The following is a 14788-nucleotide window of genomic DNA, read 5'->3' as shown; positions in this document are numbered from 1 at the left end:
ATTTATTTAAGCAGTTTGAGAAAGACATGGAAACTCTTAGAGTGCTTCTCACACAGCCGAAAATAAAGTGAATATTAAGATGCAGCACCATAACAAGGTGTGACTACACAGAATGCAAGGATGGAGGAGTGCAAATATGGTGAATCAGGTAGGATAGGGTATTGGTGACTGCGTGTCACAGGGTGCAACTATAGCTCAGTATGGTCTTCTTAAGAGAGATGATAATTTGGAAAATGCTATGAAGTAAAAATAGAAAAAAAAAAGTAAGATGTAGTATGCCTAAGAATATGCTGCATTCCTTTTAAGGCATCCTATTTTTAATGGCTTGAGCAAGGGACTGCAGAAAGTGGAATGTCACCTGATGAAGAAAATGTTGACTTTGTGTAATGAATATTTTCCATGAGCATGTAGCTTGAAAAGATAATATATATTAATGATATTTATTTATTTAAAACATTTACAACCTGCTTTAGACCAAAGCAGCTCATGATTTACAGACACAGTTTTAATCATATACAGTTACAACAAACAAAGACGGGGTGAGTTTAAGGACACTACCATTTTCATCATAAAAAGGGCATATAATTTGAACTAATAGCATTAAATGAAAAAAGCCTATGCAAAGAGGTAAGTTTTATGGAGTTTTTGCAAGATCTTAAGTTACCAGTCAAAGCATTCCATAGGGCCGGCCCAGCCAATCTATGTTATCCAGCAAGTTGTCCCTCAGCTTCCTTTTCAGAAAATAGTTTCCTTCAGAATCAAAGTACCCCTCTTCTATCTCCTCTTGCAGGTTGAAGAGTGTGATCTTCATACCCCTTTCAAAAGGCAATTGTGGCAGATTCCTGCCCTTCTACATCCTATGATGTTAAGATGCCATATTTTTGGGAATCTCCTGCTTCATCATCATCCTCTTCGTCACTATCAAGGGAGTGTTTGCCCTTGAAGCAACTCCCAGGCCCTCCAGCCCTTGTGGTATCTTCTTGCAGCCTTTTCCTTGGCAGGAATGGTTTCTCCTCCTCTGTATCATACAATACAAAGGAAAAAAAAAAACACCACCACCACATGCGAACTATAGGAACAGAAAAAGAAATGGGGAAGGGATAACGGTCAAACCACCAATACGTTTGTTTAAAATGTCAAACAGATTTCGTTTAAAATTACACAAATATATGAATAAAACGTGGCAGACATATAAAGTTCTTTATAATAAAACATATACTGGACCCCAACACAGTCCATGTTTCAGCCAGAGAGGCCTTCCACAGGGGTGTGAAAGTAATTCAGAAGATGATGCCAAATGATATAAAATCAAGCAAAAATGAGGTCACTTGTTGCCTGGCACATTATCAGAAAAAACCCATTCTCAAAATAACCCCGTTATAAACACTGGCTGAAGTAAAAGCTCCAACACTCATAGAATTCCAATGAGCATCAGAACTTTTACCGTAGCAGCCGACAATAAAAATAACTCTAACATAGCTTGATAAAAGGGGGCCTAAGTTAGGTACCTAAGAGGCCTACAAAATAGGTGACAGTACCATACCATATAGTTTCTTATATCCCACAATTTTCTACAAGGAATCATTGCAGCTTACAATAAGATTGAGATCAAGTATAACAGCATTTAGCACACACTAAGGGCTCATGCACCATGCGCTAATTTAAAAATTAACCCATGACCTTTAATAGGGAAAGCTTCCAGTTCATGTAGTTATTCAGAGCAAACAGCCTTGGTGTGTGGGTTACCCATATTTAAAAATAGTGCAGGACACTTTTTCAGCACAGTTTAATTAAAGGGGTCCAAAATAAGTACCAGTAACAAGCTGAAGGTGCTTATATTACCTTAAGGAGACCTCAAACAGCAAATGAAAGTGCTTTTACAATAATACTTTCTTTGCAGACACTGCAACAGACATATAAACAGCAACTTTGGCTGTATAACAGCATACAAGAATTACAATTATTCACATAGGATAGATACGAGCAAATGTTTATTTTGCTAGGAATGTAGGGTACCAAAAGATGACAATTATCCATAAAATCCTTTCAACAAATGTCATCTTTAATAAGGCTGTATGTTAGTAGCCTGAAACCAAAAGAGAAGGGGCTTTAATTTGCAATAACATAAGAAACTACCAATGACAAATTAAAATAATCATAAAGCCTTTCAACCATATAATATAATAAAGCTCAGCTACTACAGGTAATAGAATATGAAAGGTACTTGTAACAATGGTCCAGGAGACAGCCACAGCCTGTTTTCAATATCAAAGAATTAAACCATGGCAAAGATGCAGGATAAAAACCTTAAGGAGCTCAAAAAAATATTTTTTATTAAAAAAGCGCAAAATCTAAAAATCTTTTTTTTTTAAAATTCTTTATTGATTTTTAATCAAAAACAGTGTCATACAAATGAAAGAACAAAAGATATTCCACTATTATCTATACAAGTAACATAAATATCATTCAATAATTTCATTTTCCTGCATATAATAATATCATAATATATCCTAATATACAATACAAATAAAGAATAAAGTTACCCAAATATCACTATCAATATTTATTTCCCTCCCTCCAACCCCCCACCCCCTGGATGTGTAAAGATAAATAAACCAAAGAAAAGAAGAGATATGATGAAAATACATTATTATGTTTTTACAAATTTAGTCAATGGGCTCCAAATTTTATTAAATACCTCACTAAAACCTCTACATTCTGCGTTAATTCACCCACCAAAATGTATAATTAATTCTATCATGGTTTTTCCAATTACTTGAAATCAATTGAATGGCTATACCTGTTAAGATCATAAATAGACGACTATAAAAATCTTAAAAAAAAAAAAAAAAAATGGAGAGAGAAGGGACAGTGTTTCAATAATTATATTTTTTTTGTTCCTGGATAATAAGTATAGAAAATGGCTATCATTTCCCTCAAACTTTGCTTTTGTGTCCAGGACATTGATTTCTTGTTCTTTCTTCATCAAAGCCTTCTGCATAGCTTCTGGACAGCCATAGTGCTGTTCAAGCTTCTCCCACATTTCTTTCAGGCCTCTGGATGAGTCATTCAAAAATGTATCTTTCAATCCCTACACATTTTTTTTTATTTTTTTTTTTTGGGGGGGGGGGTGCGAACTCAGTCCCCAGCCATTTTATCTTCAGATTTATCTCTTCCTTTGTGGAAAGCTTCATATTTGCTATGGCATCCTTAAAATAAAACTTCCATCCTCCATACTTTTCAGGACAGTCATTAAACTGGGTAAGTCCTATATTCACCATCTTTTTGCAAGCCTTATATGTTGCTAGCTGTTTTCGCTCTGAAGTTTCTAGCTCACTGCCAGTAAGTATCTTTGGCTGATTGTTTACCAAAATTTGTCTGGAGTCAGATGTGGAATATGGCTGGTCAAGTGCCTCTTGATTAATCACAGTGGGCCAAATTCTATAAACAGCGTCCTGATTCTAGGCAATGATAGGCGTTCTACCACTTTCTAACCAGCCTATCAGGACACATGTTTAAAAATAAAATATTTTGAGGCAGGCCGCCTACACTGTAGGCATTTGTCACAGTTGAAGGAGATGCGTAGGAGCATTTAAGCTCGCCCAAGGCTGGGCGTGGGTATGATTTTGCCTAGAAATGGCCTTGGGTGACCTTAAGTGGCCCTAGTCATCTCCCTAGGGCCACAAGAGGTACCTGAAATGTAGGCCAACAAAAATCTGTTCTATATTTTAAATAGACATGGCCACGATGCTGATCTTGGCAAAGAAATCTCACTGCCGCAATCCACTGAGCAGCCGATGCAGGGAACTTGCCCACCTCCCCCCCCCCAAAGTCAGCCAGCAGGAAGGATGCCCATCCCCTCCTGCCATCATCCACAAACCCCACTTGACACTGTCCACAGCAGGAGGAATGCCCACTCCATCACATCACCACCCATGAACCCATACCCATAGCTACTCCCTCCTGCTACCAACCCTGTTGATCCCCCAAACCCCAGACACTCCTGACACCCCCATCCAATTGGCAGGAGGGATGCCCAACCCCTCCTGCTACCATCCCAATTAATCCCCCAAACCCTGGACACCCCCCAACACCTACCCAACATTCCCCAACACTCACCCGACACCCATCTGACATTCCCCAAAACCTCCCCAACATTCCTCAACATACCCTTGTACACTCACTCAACATTCCCCAACAAACACCCAACACCCACCCGACACTCACTTGACATTTCCCAACACACCATGACACTCCCTCACACCTCAACATCCCCCTGACACCTCCCAACCCACCCGTACCTTTAGGAGATGGCCAGCAAGAGGGTTGCCCAACCACCCTGGATGGCAGGCCCGCCTCTTCCAAAATGATGGGCCTTCCCCTTCCTGGTGCATTCTGCGATGCACTGGGAAGGGGCTTAAAGCTCTGATTGGCTCAGGTGCCTAAGAACCTCCCATAGGAGGGGCCTTAGGCACTTGGGCTAACCATAGTCTTATACCTCCTTCCCAGTATATTCTGGGATGCACAGAGTGGCCTAAAATTCCAATTGGCCAGATACCAAAGGCCACTCCCATGGAAGGGTCCAATATGCTAATATGCTAATGAATATGCATGAGAGAGATTTGCATATAATGGAGGAGACAGACATGCAAATGTGTCTTATACATATTCATTAGGGATATCTTGAAAACCCAACTGGCTGGGGGTCCCCCAGGACAGGGTTGAGAACCACTGCTCTAATGTTTCTTTTGCTGTAGGTCCAATGCTATCTTGGTGTGCAATACAGTTGTCTATTGTCTGCTGATGGGAACTCTTGATTTTACCACATTTGCAGAGATCTTAACTGCCCTCTTTCTCTTCATCTTGTTCATCTTACAGTCATATCAAATTCGACTAGCGCTCTAATATGATACTGAGTCAGAAATACTAAAAAATGGTTAGTACTAGTGGGAGGGAGGTGTTGGGCAATTGGTGGTTGTTTAAGGTGATTAACTTTACAGGAGAAGGATTTGCCCTCTAGAGAGGGCACAAAGTGGTAAGTACTTGTTCAGGCATGAGAAGGTTACCATGAAAGGCTGCTTTGGGAAGAAATTCTTGGAGAGAATTGACTGTCAGAGGAGTTGATGGGAAAACCATTGGGGGGGGGGTAAAAAATGGGGTGAATTTCTAATGGGGGCTTTGGAGGGATAATCCTGGGGCCCAGTTTTCAGGATTACAGCTGCCCCTTCAGCAGGCATATAGACATGCCATAGAGAAGATGTAATTCAAACAGGTGTAGTCTTATAATGAGGCCAACTGAGGCGGTGGCCTCGGGCAGCACTATTGATGGAACAGCACCTTGTTACCAGCCAGCCTACCTGCTGGTCAGCTGTCTCTGCCACTCACCTTCCCGGCATCTAATGCTTTCACCCTTTTCCCTCCCCATTGGTATTTTTCCATTCCCTCCCCCCCCTCCACATCTACCTTCAATTTGTCATAAAAGTTGTTGGTCAGCAGTAGCGATTCACAGAGCAACTCTGCTGCCAGTTCCAGTGTCATCTCTCCACTGTGGCCCATCCCAGTGGAAACAGGAAGTTGTCAGAGAGAGTGGGCTGCAGTGGAGAGAAAACATCAGGACTGGCAGCAGAGTAGCTCTGTGAATCACTACCGCTGCTTGGCAACTTTTATGACAAATTGAAGATAGATGCGGGGGGTGGAATAGGAAAAATGCCGATGGGGGAAGGAGAAAGCAGAAAGCCTAATAGTTGGTGCAGCTTTTGTCCCACACCCATTTTGGATGCTTGGGGGGGGGGGGGCAGCTCATCCCTTGCCTTAGGGAGCAGATTGTCTTAAGATACTCCTGAATTCAAGCATCTATTTTTTTCAACACATACATGGATTCCCTATGTGAAATGGGGAATAATGCACATTTGTATTTTAATCCCTAGACTCTATCAGCAAGGTAATTCTAGTCATTATCCCCCCCCTCCTTTTTAACAAAAGCCAGCACATGTCTGGAGAGTGCCTGGTAGGAGCTTATTCTATAAGGAGCATAGGTACCTCTCCCCCTTTCAATTTGTACAAAACTCTGCTGCATGCTGTTCACACAATTATATGCTACACTTACAGTTATATGCTGATTTATTCCATTAAGACACTTGGAGGGACATAATCGAAAGGAACGACTAATTCCGTTTTTGTCTAAGTCACAAGTTGTCCAAAGTAAAAAACAGCTTAGGACACATTTTCGAAAAATACGTCCAAATTTTTTTTCGTTTCGAAAATCGTCTAAGTATATGTCCTACCAATCTGATCATTCAGATCACTAAATCGTCCATCTTTATACCACATTTTCATCCAACTTTTTGTCCAAGTCAAAAATGCTTAGAAGAAGCCCTGTTGGACGTGGGATGGGTCTGCAAAGTAATGGACTGAACACCCAGACATGGCACCTAAATAGTGGGGTACCTTACAGGGCACTGCTGTGAACTTCACAAAAAGGGTGCCATGTCTTCATCTCACTACAGCTCCCTTATAGGTCATGGTGAGCCCCCCAAACCACCTCCAGAATCCCCTAGACCCACTTATCTACCACTCCAATAGCCCTTATGGCTGCAGGAGCCACTTATATGCCAGTAGAAAAGGGTTTTGGGGGGTGTATAGGGGAGTGCACATGTTTCAATATCAATGCAGTGATTACAGGGGCTTATGGGCATGGGTCCTCCTCTCCATGGGTCCCTAACCCACCCTCAAGATGGCTTAAGACCCCTCTGTGCTGGACGACTAGGCTTTCCTATGCTAGGCTGCCAGGTGATAATATTCTGGAGGCACAATTTTCAAGTCGTGATTAATATTTTTATGGAGGTGGGGTCAGTGACCACTGGGGTAGTGCGTGGGGGTCTGCAGTTTATGTTTGCAGCACTTATCTGGTGACTTTAGGTGGGTTTTTGTGACTTAGACCATGTTTTAAATGGTCTAAGTCACAACATTCAAGTTCCATCAATCTTGTGCTGTATAACTTTTGGTTATACATGCAGTACGACTAAGTCTAAGCCGGCCCATGTCCCACCCAAATCCCGCCCTCGACACTTCTCCTGACACGCCCCGTTTAGCTATGGTCGTTCAGTGGCACTATGAAGGCCTAGGTTGTTTAGAAATATGTCCAAAACCCGGTTTTATTATCGGTACTTGGATGTTTTTGACTGATGATCGTCCAAGTGCCAACTTAGGCCGGTTTTTGGACATTTTTCTTTTTCGATTATGAGCCCCTTACTATATATCCATATTTTCCAAAATTCTGCCTGAATGCTATTCCGTAAATATGAATGTATTTTATACGATACATAGCATGGTCAGAACTCTCAATTATGGAAGTAACTTACAGAATGCTGTAAACTAAGCCTATATCTCTGGCAGGTGTAAGTGTTCATGTCTATCTTATAGAAGCATGTATTTGTGGTTATGCTATCCACCTACATTCCTTCATAAAATAAGCCTCTAATGGGAGTATGTATATCAGGAAATGGCAGCCAGCTTATAAAACTTATGCTTGTTGGAAACCTGGAACTTTAATAAATCATTATGATACCTCACCATGTGAACTGATTCACAATTAAAACTGATCACAATACCAAAAGAAAGCAATCATGGAATTACTGTATTTCTGTTCCCTGTAGATTTTGACATGGTAAATATCTTCAGTGTATGCATTCAGAAAACATCCACAGTAAATGCTAGATATTTTCCTTCATTCTTTTTTTCTTATTTGAGAGAGTGTAAATCTGACAGTAAAAAAAATAAAAATGAACTTGTGGTTTCCTTTTTCTCTTTCTTTGCCTACCTCTCATTCTTGTCTTCTCTTTCTCTCCGCAAGGGCTTCTAACTATACCTGCTTTTTTCTGTCACCCTAACTCACACTAGGTACTTCAGCGGTCATGTTTCATTTCGGTCATGGTCCGAAGCGATCCTGAAATAATGACAAAGTGACACTGTGAAATTACTGTAAAAAATTGTGCTGCAGTGTCATGACATTTTACAATTGAGACCTCTACTACTCATAGCTCTATCAAAATCTATAAGAAGAGAACACGTGTTTTGACAGACACAGCAGCTCGTGATGTGCAAGTGAAATTGTTCAGAGTCAGTCATCTAGAAAGTTATCGGACGTTCCAGTTTGTGCCCCCATGAAATTGGCACAAATCATGTGGATTTGACTTTAGAAAAGTGGTTAGGAGTAACATGAGAGAGCAAATGAGGAGGTAATGGCCACTCAGTGACTTAACCTATGTCATAGGACAACTCTGGTGTCAGCAAGGAATCAAATCAAGATGAATGACCTGATCACAGTTCCATGCACTGCCTCATTGGGCCTGGTTTCATTAAACAGAGAAACTGTTCATAGTGAAAGATTAATAGAGCATCCACATACAGTACTGTATAATACAATAACTGCTCTAGGTATCAAATACTTTAACTCAACAAGAGACCAGTCAAGAACACTGTTCTCATAATAATCATGAAACAGACAGTTGTCAAGATTTTATTTCAAAGTGGATGGAAGATTTGTTTACGGATGATTTTTTGTCATTAGTAGTAGTGAAACAGTGTAGGATAATACACCACAGACCAAATATTTTTTACCGTAACTGTTGGCCTGCCTCAATTGTTGTTCTTTTGAAAAAGATTTCCAACTATCTTACATTTACTAGATAGGCATAGTATAAACCAGTGTTTTTTCAATTCGGTCCTGGAATACCCCTTTGCCAGTCAGGTTTTCAGGATATCCACAATGAATATGCATAGACTTGATTTGCATACACTGCCTCCATTATATGCAAATTTATTTCATGCATATTCATTGTGGATATCCTGAAAACCTGAGGTACTCCAGGACAGAGTTGAAAAACACTGGTATAAATCACGTGGTCTAGTAATGGTTTTCTTTTTCTGGATCTTTCAAAAGCTTTGAACAGGAGAACAATTATGGTAAAATAACAAGTCACTCAAAATACTTTTGTTCTACTGGGATCAATAAATATTGTTTGTCCTATGGCATACCCTATGGTGTATTGTCACATAGCAGAGATCTTCAAGAAATGAAGATCAAGGTGAAAATATAAAGTTCCATTTTATATAGGATGTCAGCAGGCCACCAAAGAACTATTCAAATACTAGTGAGTACTGTATTTGCCAGTTTATAGGACACACTTTATTTCCCCTCAAAATACACTTAAAATATGTCTTATGTGCTGGTAATCAAAATTATGAACTGAAATTTCAGTCAGTCTAAAACTTCTGTTTTATATTAATATACCATCATGTTGTTTCTGCTCTCTCTTGGAAGCCTCGAGGTCTCACAAGTACGCACTTTACATATGCATCACAAGTACACACTGTACACACGCGTCACGTTGTTTCTGCTCACTCTCAGACCTAAAAGGTACTTAACTACAGTGTTCCCTAGTTACATTTTTTTGTAGACATAAATAACTATAAAATCAGTACAGTAAATCATTATGGAAATTCATTAAAAAAATGTAGAAAATTATTATTTTTTTCCTAAAAATGTATATAAAAAAAGGGGGGGGGGTCTTATACACTGCTGCGTCTTATACACTGGCAAATACGGTATTTGAAAGGTAGTGCATACAGGAGCAAAGCATACACAGGAAATAAGTGGATAACTTACACAATTGTGCTTACAACTGCTCTATGACTGACCTAAGTACCTGCATCTAAATATTAGGCATATTAATTTCCAGATACGTTAGTTTTATTATAAAGCAAAGTACTACTGCTATAAATTATTTCTAGAGTGCTATCAGACGTACTCAGTGCTATACAGTCACAAAGGAGACAGTCCCTGTTCAAATGAACTTACAATCTAAACAATCAAGACAGACAGGATGCCATGGTAGGGACCAGTAGCGTACCAAGGGGTGGGTGGGGGGGAGGTCCGCCCCAGGTGCAGCCTTAGGGGGGGTGCACAGCAGGCCTGGTCCCTAATGCGCTCCCACCCTCCCAGCGAAAGCAGCATTGGCGTCATTACCGAAAAAGGTACCGAGGCAGACCGCTTCTCCCCCTCCCAGCCAAACCCCCGCTGACCCTCCTATCTCTCCCCCCCCAAGTGAACCTTTCTGACCCTCCCAGCGAAAGCAGGAAACCTCCGTCCAGTAGCGTCGGCTGCTTCTCTGCTTTCTCCTCCCTCTGCCGCATCACTGATGACATCATCGGAGACGCGGCAGAGGGAGGAGAAAGCAGAGAAGCAGCCGACGCTACTGGAAGGAGGTTTGCTGCTCTTGCTGGGAGGGTCAGAAAGATTCACTGGGGGGGGGAGATAGGAGAGTCAGCGTGGGTCCGGCTGGGAGGGGGGAGAAGCGGTCTGCCTCGGTGCTCCATTACCTTCTTTGGGCAGCAGCAGTTTTACAATTTGCCGCTGTTGCTGGCTTCAGGCCTTCCTCTCTGCCGGGTCCTGCCTACTTCCTGTTTTAATGAAGACAGGACCCGACAGAGAGGAAGGCCTGAAGCGGGCAACAGCAGTGAATTGTGAATGCTGCTGCTGCCCAATGAAGTTCAGGACATCAGTACATGGGGGAAGGAGCAGGGAGAAATCGGCTGCTGGCTTGGAGGTGAGGGTAGGGAAAGAATCGTGGAAGTGGAGAAATTGGCACCATGGCTTTGTGGGGGCTAGGGAGAGAGAGAAAGAAAGGCAAAAATAAAGAGGGAGGCCAGGGGGAGAGAGAAAGAAAGACAGAAATAAAGAGATGGACCAGGGGGATAGAGAAAGAAAGGCAGAAATAAAGAGGGGGTCAAGGGGGAGAAATAGAAAGGCAGAAAGAAAGAGGAGGGCCAGGGGGAGAGAGAAATAAAGAGGGGGGCCAGGGGAAAGAGAAAGAAAGGCAGAAATAAAGAGGGGGCCCAGGGGGAGAGAGAAAGAAAGAAAGGCAGAAATAAAGAGGGGGTCAGGGGGGAGAAATAGAAAGGCAGAAAGAAAGAGGAGGGCCAGTGGGAGAGAGAAAGAAAGGTAGAAATAAAGAGGGGGTCAAGGGGGAGAAATAGAAAGGCAGAAAGAAAGAGGAGGGCCAGGGGGAGAGAGAAATAAAGAGGAGGGCCAGGGGAGAAAGAAAAAAAGGCAGAAATAAAGAGGGGGGCCAGGGGGAGAGAGAAAGAAAGGCAGAAATAAAGAGGGGAGCCAGGGGGAGAGAGAAAGAAAGAGGGGGGGGGGGCAGGAGAAGAAAGAAGAAGGACCAGAGACTCATGAAATCACCAGACAAAAGGTAGGAAAAATGATTTTATTTTCAACTTAGTGATCAAAATGTGTCCGTTTTGAGAATTTATATCTGCTGTCTATATTTTGCACTATGGCCCCCTTTAACTAAACCGCAATAGCGTTTTTTAGCGCAGGGAGCCTATGAGCGTCGAGAGCAGCATGGGGCATTCAGCGCAGCTCCCTGCGCTAAAAACCGCTATCGTGGTTTAGTAAAAAGGGAGGGGGAATATTTGTCTATTTTTGTATAGTTGTTACTGAAGTGACATTCCATAAAGTCATCTGCCTTGACCTCTTTGAAAACCCGCGGAATATAAATGATAATTAACATTTTTTCTGCATACAGCGTGCTTTGTGTTTTTAAAATTTTATTGTTGGTAGATCATTTTGACTTGGCCACGAAGGTAAGGGGGAGGGAGGGGAGCTGCTGAAAGACATCTAGCAATCCTTGCAGGCTTGACTGTGCAGGGAATTATTTTTGTAAAATCATGTTTTGTTATGTGACTGGCATTATCTAGACTTTAATTTCTATGAATGAATAGAATGAAAATGATATAAAATTACTTGCTTGCTTTTATGTGCGTGCGCTGAAGGAAAGTGGAGAGAGAGTGGGCTGAGGATGCTGAAGGGAAATGGGGAAGAGAGTGGGGAGAAGACGCTGATTTATAAATTGACAATTGTACAGAATATTGTTTCTTTTTATACTTTAATATAAACAATTCAAGGCTTGTGTGGATGGAATCAGGTGGTTTGCAGGGATGGGGACCGAGCTTACGGGGATTAGTCCAATAAAATGGTATTTTTTTATTTCTCATTATTTGTTTTATTTTTATTTGTTAATTTGTAAAGTGGTGATTGTTATGTATCAGTTTTTTCAAATTTACATCTACTGTCTTTATATTTTGCACTGTATTAGAGGACATGTGTTATTGTTTTTGTGGTGTTGCATTGTATCCAGGGTCTGGTTTCTAGGCGGTTCAGTTTAACTTTTGTCTACATATTTCTATTTTTAGTTTGTGATTATTCCATATTGGGTGAGGGTGGATCTCTGTTCTGTGTGTATGAAAAGAACATAGTTTTCAGTTGGCATTGACTACAGGATCAATTGACTGTGCGGGATCTGGCTTGTTTAGTTTTACAATGTATGTGTTGGTGTTCTAGTGCTCACTGCAGTGTTTAAGATGCTGCCTTTTCCTAGGTACACTCTTGTGCGATATGTGGATTGTTACTAAAAATCATATTTTTCATATAGATGGGGGGGGGGGGTCAAAAAATGATGGGCCCCGGGTGCCACATACCCTAGTTACGCCACTGGTAGGGGCTACAATTAGAGGGGATGGTTAAACTCTGGCTAGGGTGGTTAGAGCAGAGGCTTATGAGCTGAAGGCTGTCTCAAAAAGGTGGGTTTTCAGCCTACTTTTGAATAAGGGAAAGGGCATGGTTGATGGACTTAGGTAGTTTATTCCAGGCATATGGGGCAGCGAGCTGAAAGGAACAAAGTCTGGAAATGGAAGTGCTGGAGAAGTGTACAGATAAAAAAAATTTGGCTGAGGAATGGAGACCTCTGAGAGGTGTATAAGGAGAGAGGAGAGATACTGAGGGGCTGCAGAACGTGCAGGTTAGTAATAGGAGTTTGAAATGTATACGAAAGCAGATAGGGAGCTAGAGAAGTGATTTGAGGAAAGGGGTGAAGTGAGTGTAATGAATATGGCAGAAGATAAGTCATGCAGCATAGTTCTGTACAGATTGAAGGGGGGAGAGAGGCACCTGCATTCCTTATAGATAAACTGCTACCAGGCACCCTCCAGACATGTAATTTGAGGTACCCTGTTGTAGAATTGTCTTCTAAACCTTTCATTCTATAAAAGGTTGCCTACATTTAAGCACCTATGGAGGGACCTTTTGCTTTATGATACCTAAATATGAGTTTGGATGTTTTGTGGAAAACATTCAAAAATGCAATATCGAACATGATCATTTTCAAAACAGGACAACGTCTTTGTTTTTGTTTTGAAAATGGCCATTTCTTAGATGTCTTTGTGCTCAGAACATCTATCTTTTTAAAATTTAAAAAAAGTCCCAAACAAAAATACACAAAACAAGCTATTGGGATGTACAAGGAACCAGCACTCTTAGTAGACTGGCAACACAGACATCCCAGCAGAACAGTGAGGTACACAAGGAGGCACTAAGACCCTCTTTTACTAAGGTGCGCAAACCGATTAGCGTGCGTTAAACGCTAACGTGTACATGTTAGTCTATGGATGCGCTAGTGTTTAGCGCGTGCTAATTCGATTAGCGAGTGCTAATCGGTTAGTGTACCTTAGTAAAAGAGGGGATAAGTTTCCAAGTTTTCAAGTTTTATTAAAAATTTGATACAATGCTTATAAAAACTTTCTAAGCAATTACATAATAAAATTGGAGAAAAAGAGCATATAAAACACAGACATCGACTTTAACTTATTTGAAGCTCAGGGAAGAAGGGGTAGAACTACAAATGAATACATAAAAGAAAAACATAAAGGGCTAAGAACAATAGGGTAAAGGGTTAAAAACTGCCAGATTGAGGCTTGAGTTGTGAGTTGCAATATTACAGTACAACTGCAATGAACTTCACATAAAAAGTCCCAGGTGCACATCTCATCAAAACCCCGCCTAGTACATTTGTGGTAGAACATGTCAGCCCTTAAAAACTCACCCAAAACTTACTGTACCTACATATAAGTTACACTTGCAGGCATAAGTGCTATTGCTGTAGAGTACAGTTGGGTACAGAAGATTTTGGGTGGCTTTTGGAGGGCTCACGTGCTCTGTTATGATAAATTGTTTCGTAACTAGTGGCTTGTGTATTGTTATGGCATAAGTTTAAAAAGGCAATTTCATATAACAAGTTTGTTGCAATTATACATTTAGGACTGAATTCTATATTGATAGATGCCATTGACTCATGTTCGAGTCCTAGCAACTTGATAATCATCATCAAGTTTTCATGGCAGAATACAGAAATAGCTTGCTGGGCTTTTCTTCTGTGCAGTATAAGTTGCCACTATTGTCACATCAAACGCAATCCTCTGCCTCCAACACTGCCCACCTGTTGCTGCCCAGATGGGTGGTACATTGTTAGTCTGACATCTCTGCTTAAAATTTGACACCTTGGGAGGTACCTGCTGATAGTGAAACTACCAACGGCATAGCTTTCAGCGTCTCAAATGTTCGCAAGCCATAGCGGTACAAAACAAGCCCATGTAGCATGACTGGTGCTCTCTATATATTGCTCCTACAAAAATTGGCACCAACAAAAGACATCTAAGTGTTATTCTATACTGTAAATGGAGCCTAAATTTAGGCACAGTTTATAGCTCTTAGGCCTGGGAATCACACCTAACTTTAGGCAGAACCATTTGCACCAATGAAGATGTGCTGAAAATCCTATCATCTAAAATTACACATGGATGCCCCTTATGTCATAATTACACGTGTAAATGTGAGGAATGCCTCCAATCTGCCCATGACCTTCTAATTTATGTGTCTCTTTTTTGACAT

This window comes from Geotrypetes seraphini, chromosome 2 (genome assembly GCF_902459505.1).
Source record: "Geotrypetes seraphini chromosome 2, aGeoSer1.1, whole genome shotgun sequence".
NCBI lineage: Eukaryota > Metazoa > Chordata > Amphibia > Gymnophiona > Dermophiidae > Geotrypetes > Geotrypetes seraphini.
Note: the sequence above shows the minus strand (reverse complement) of the source record.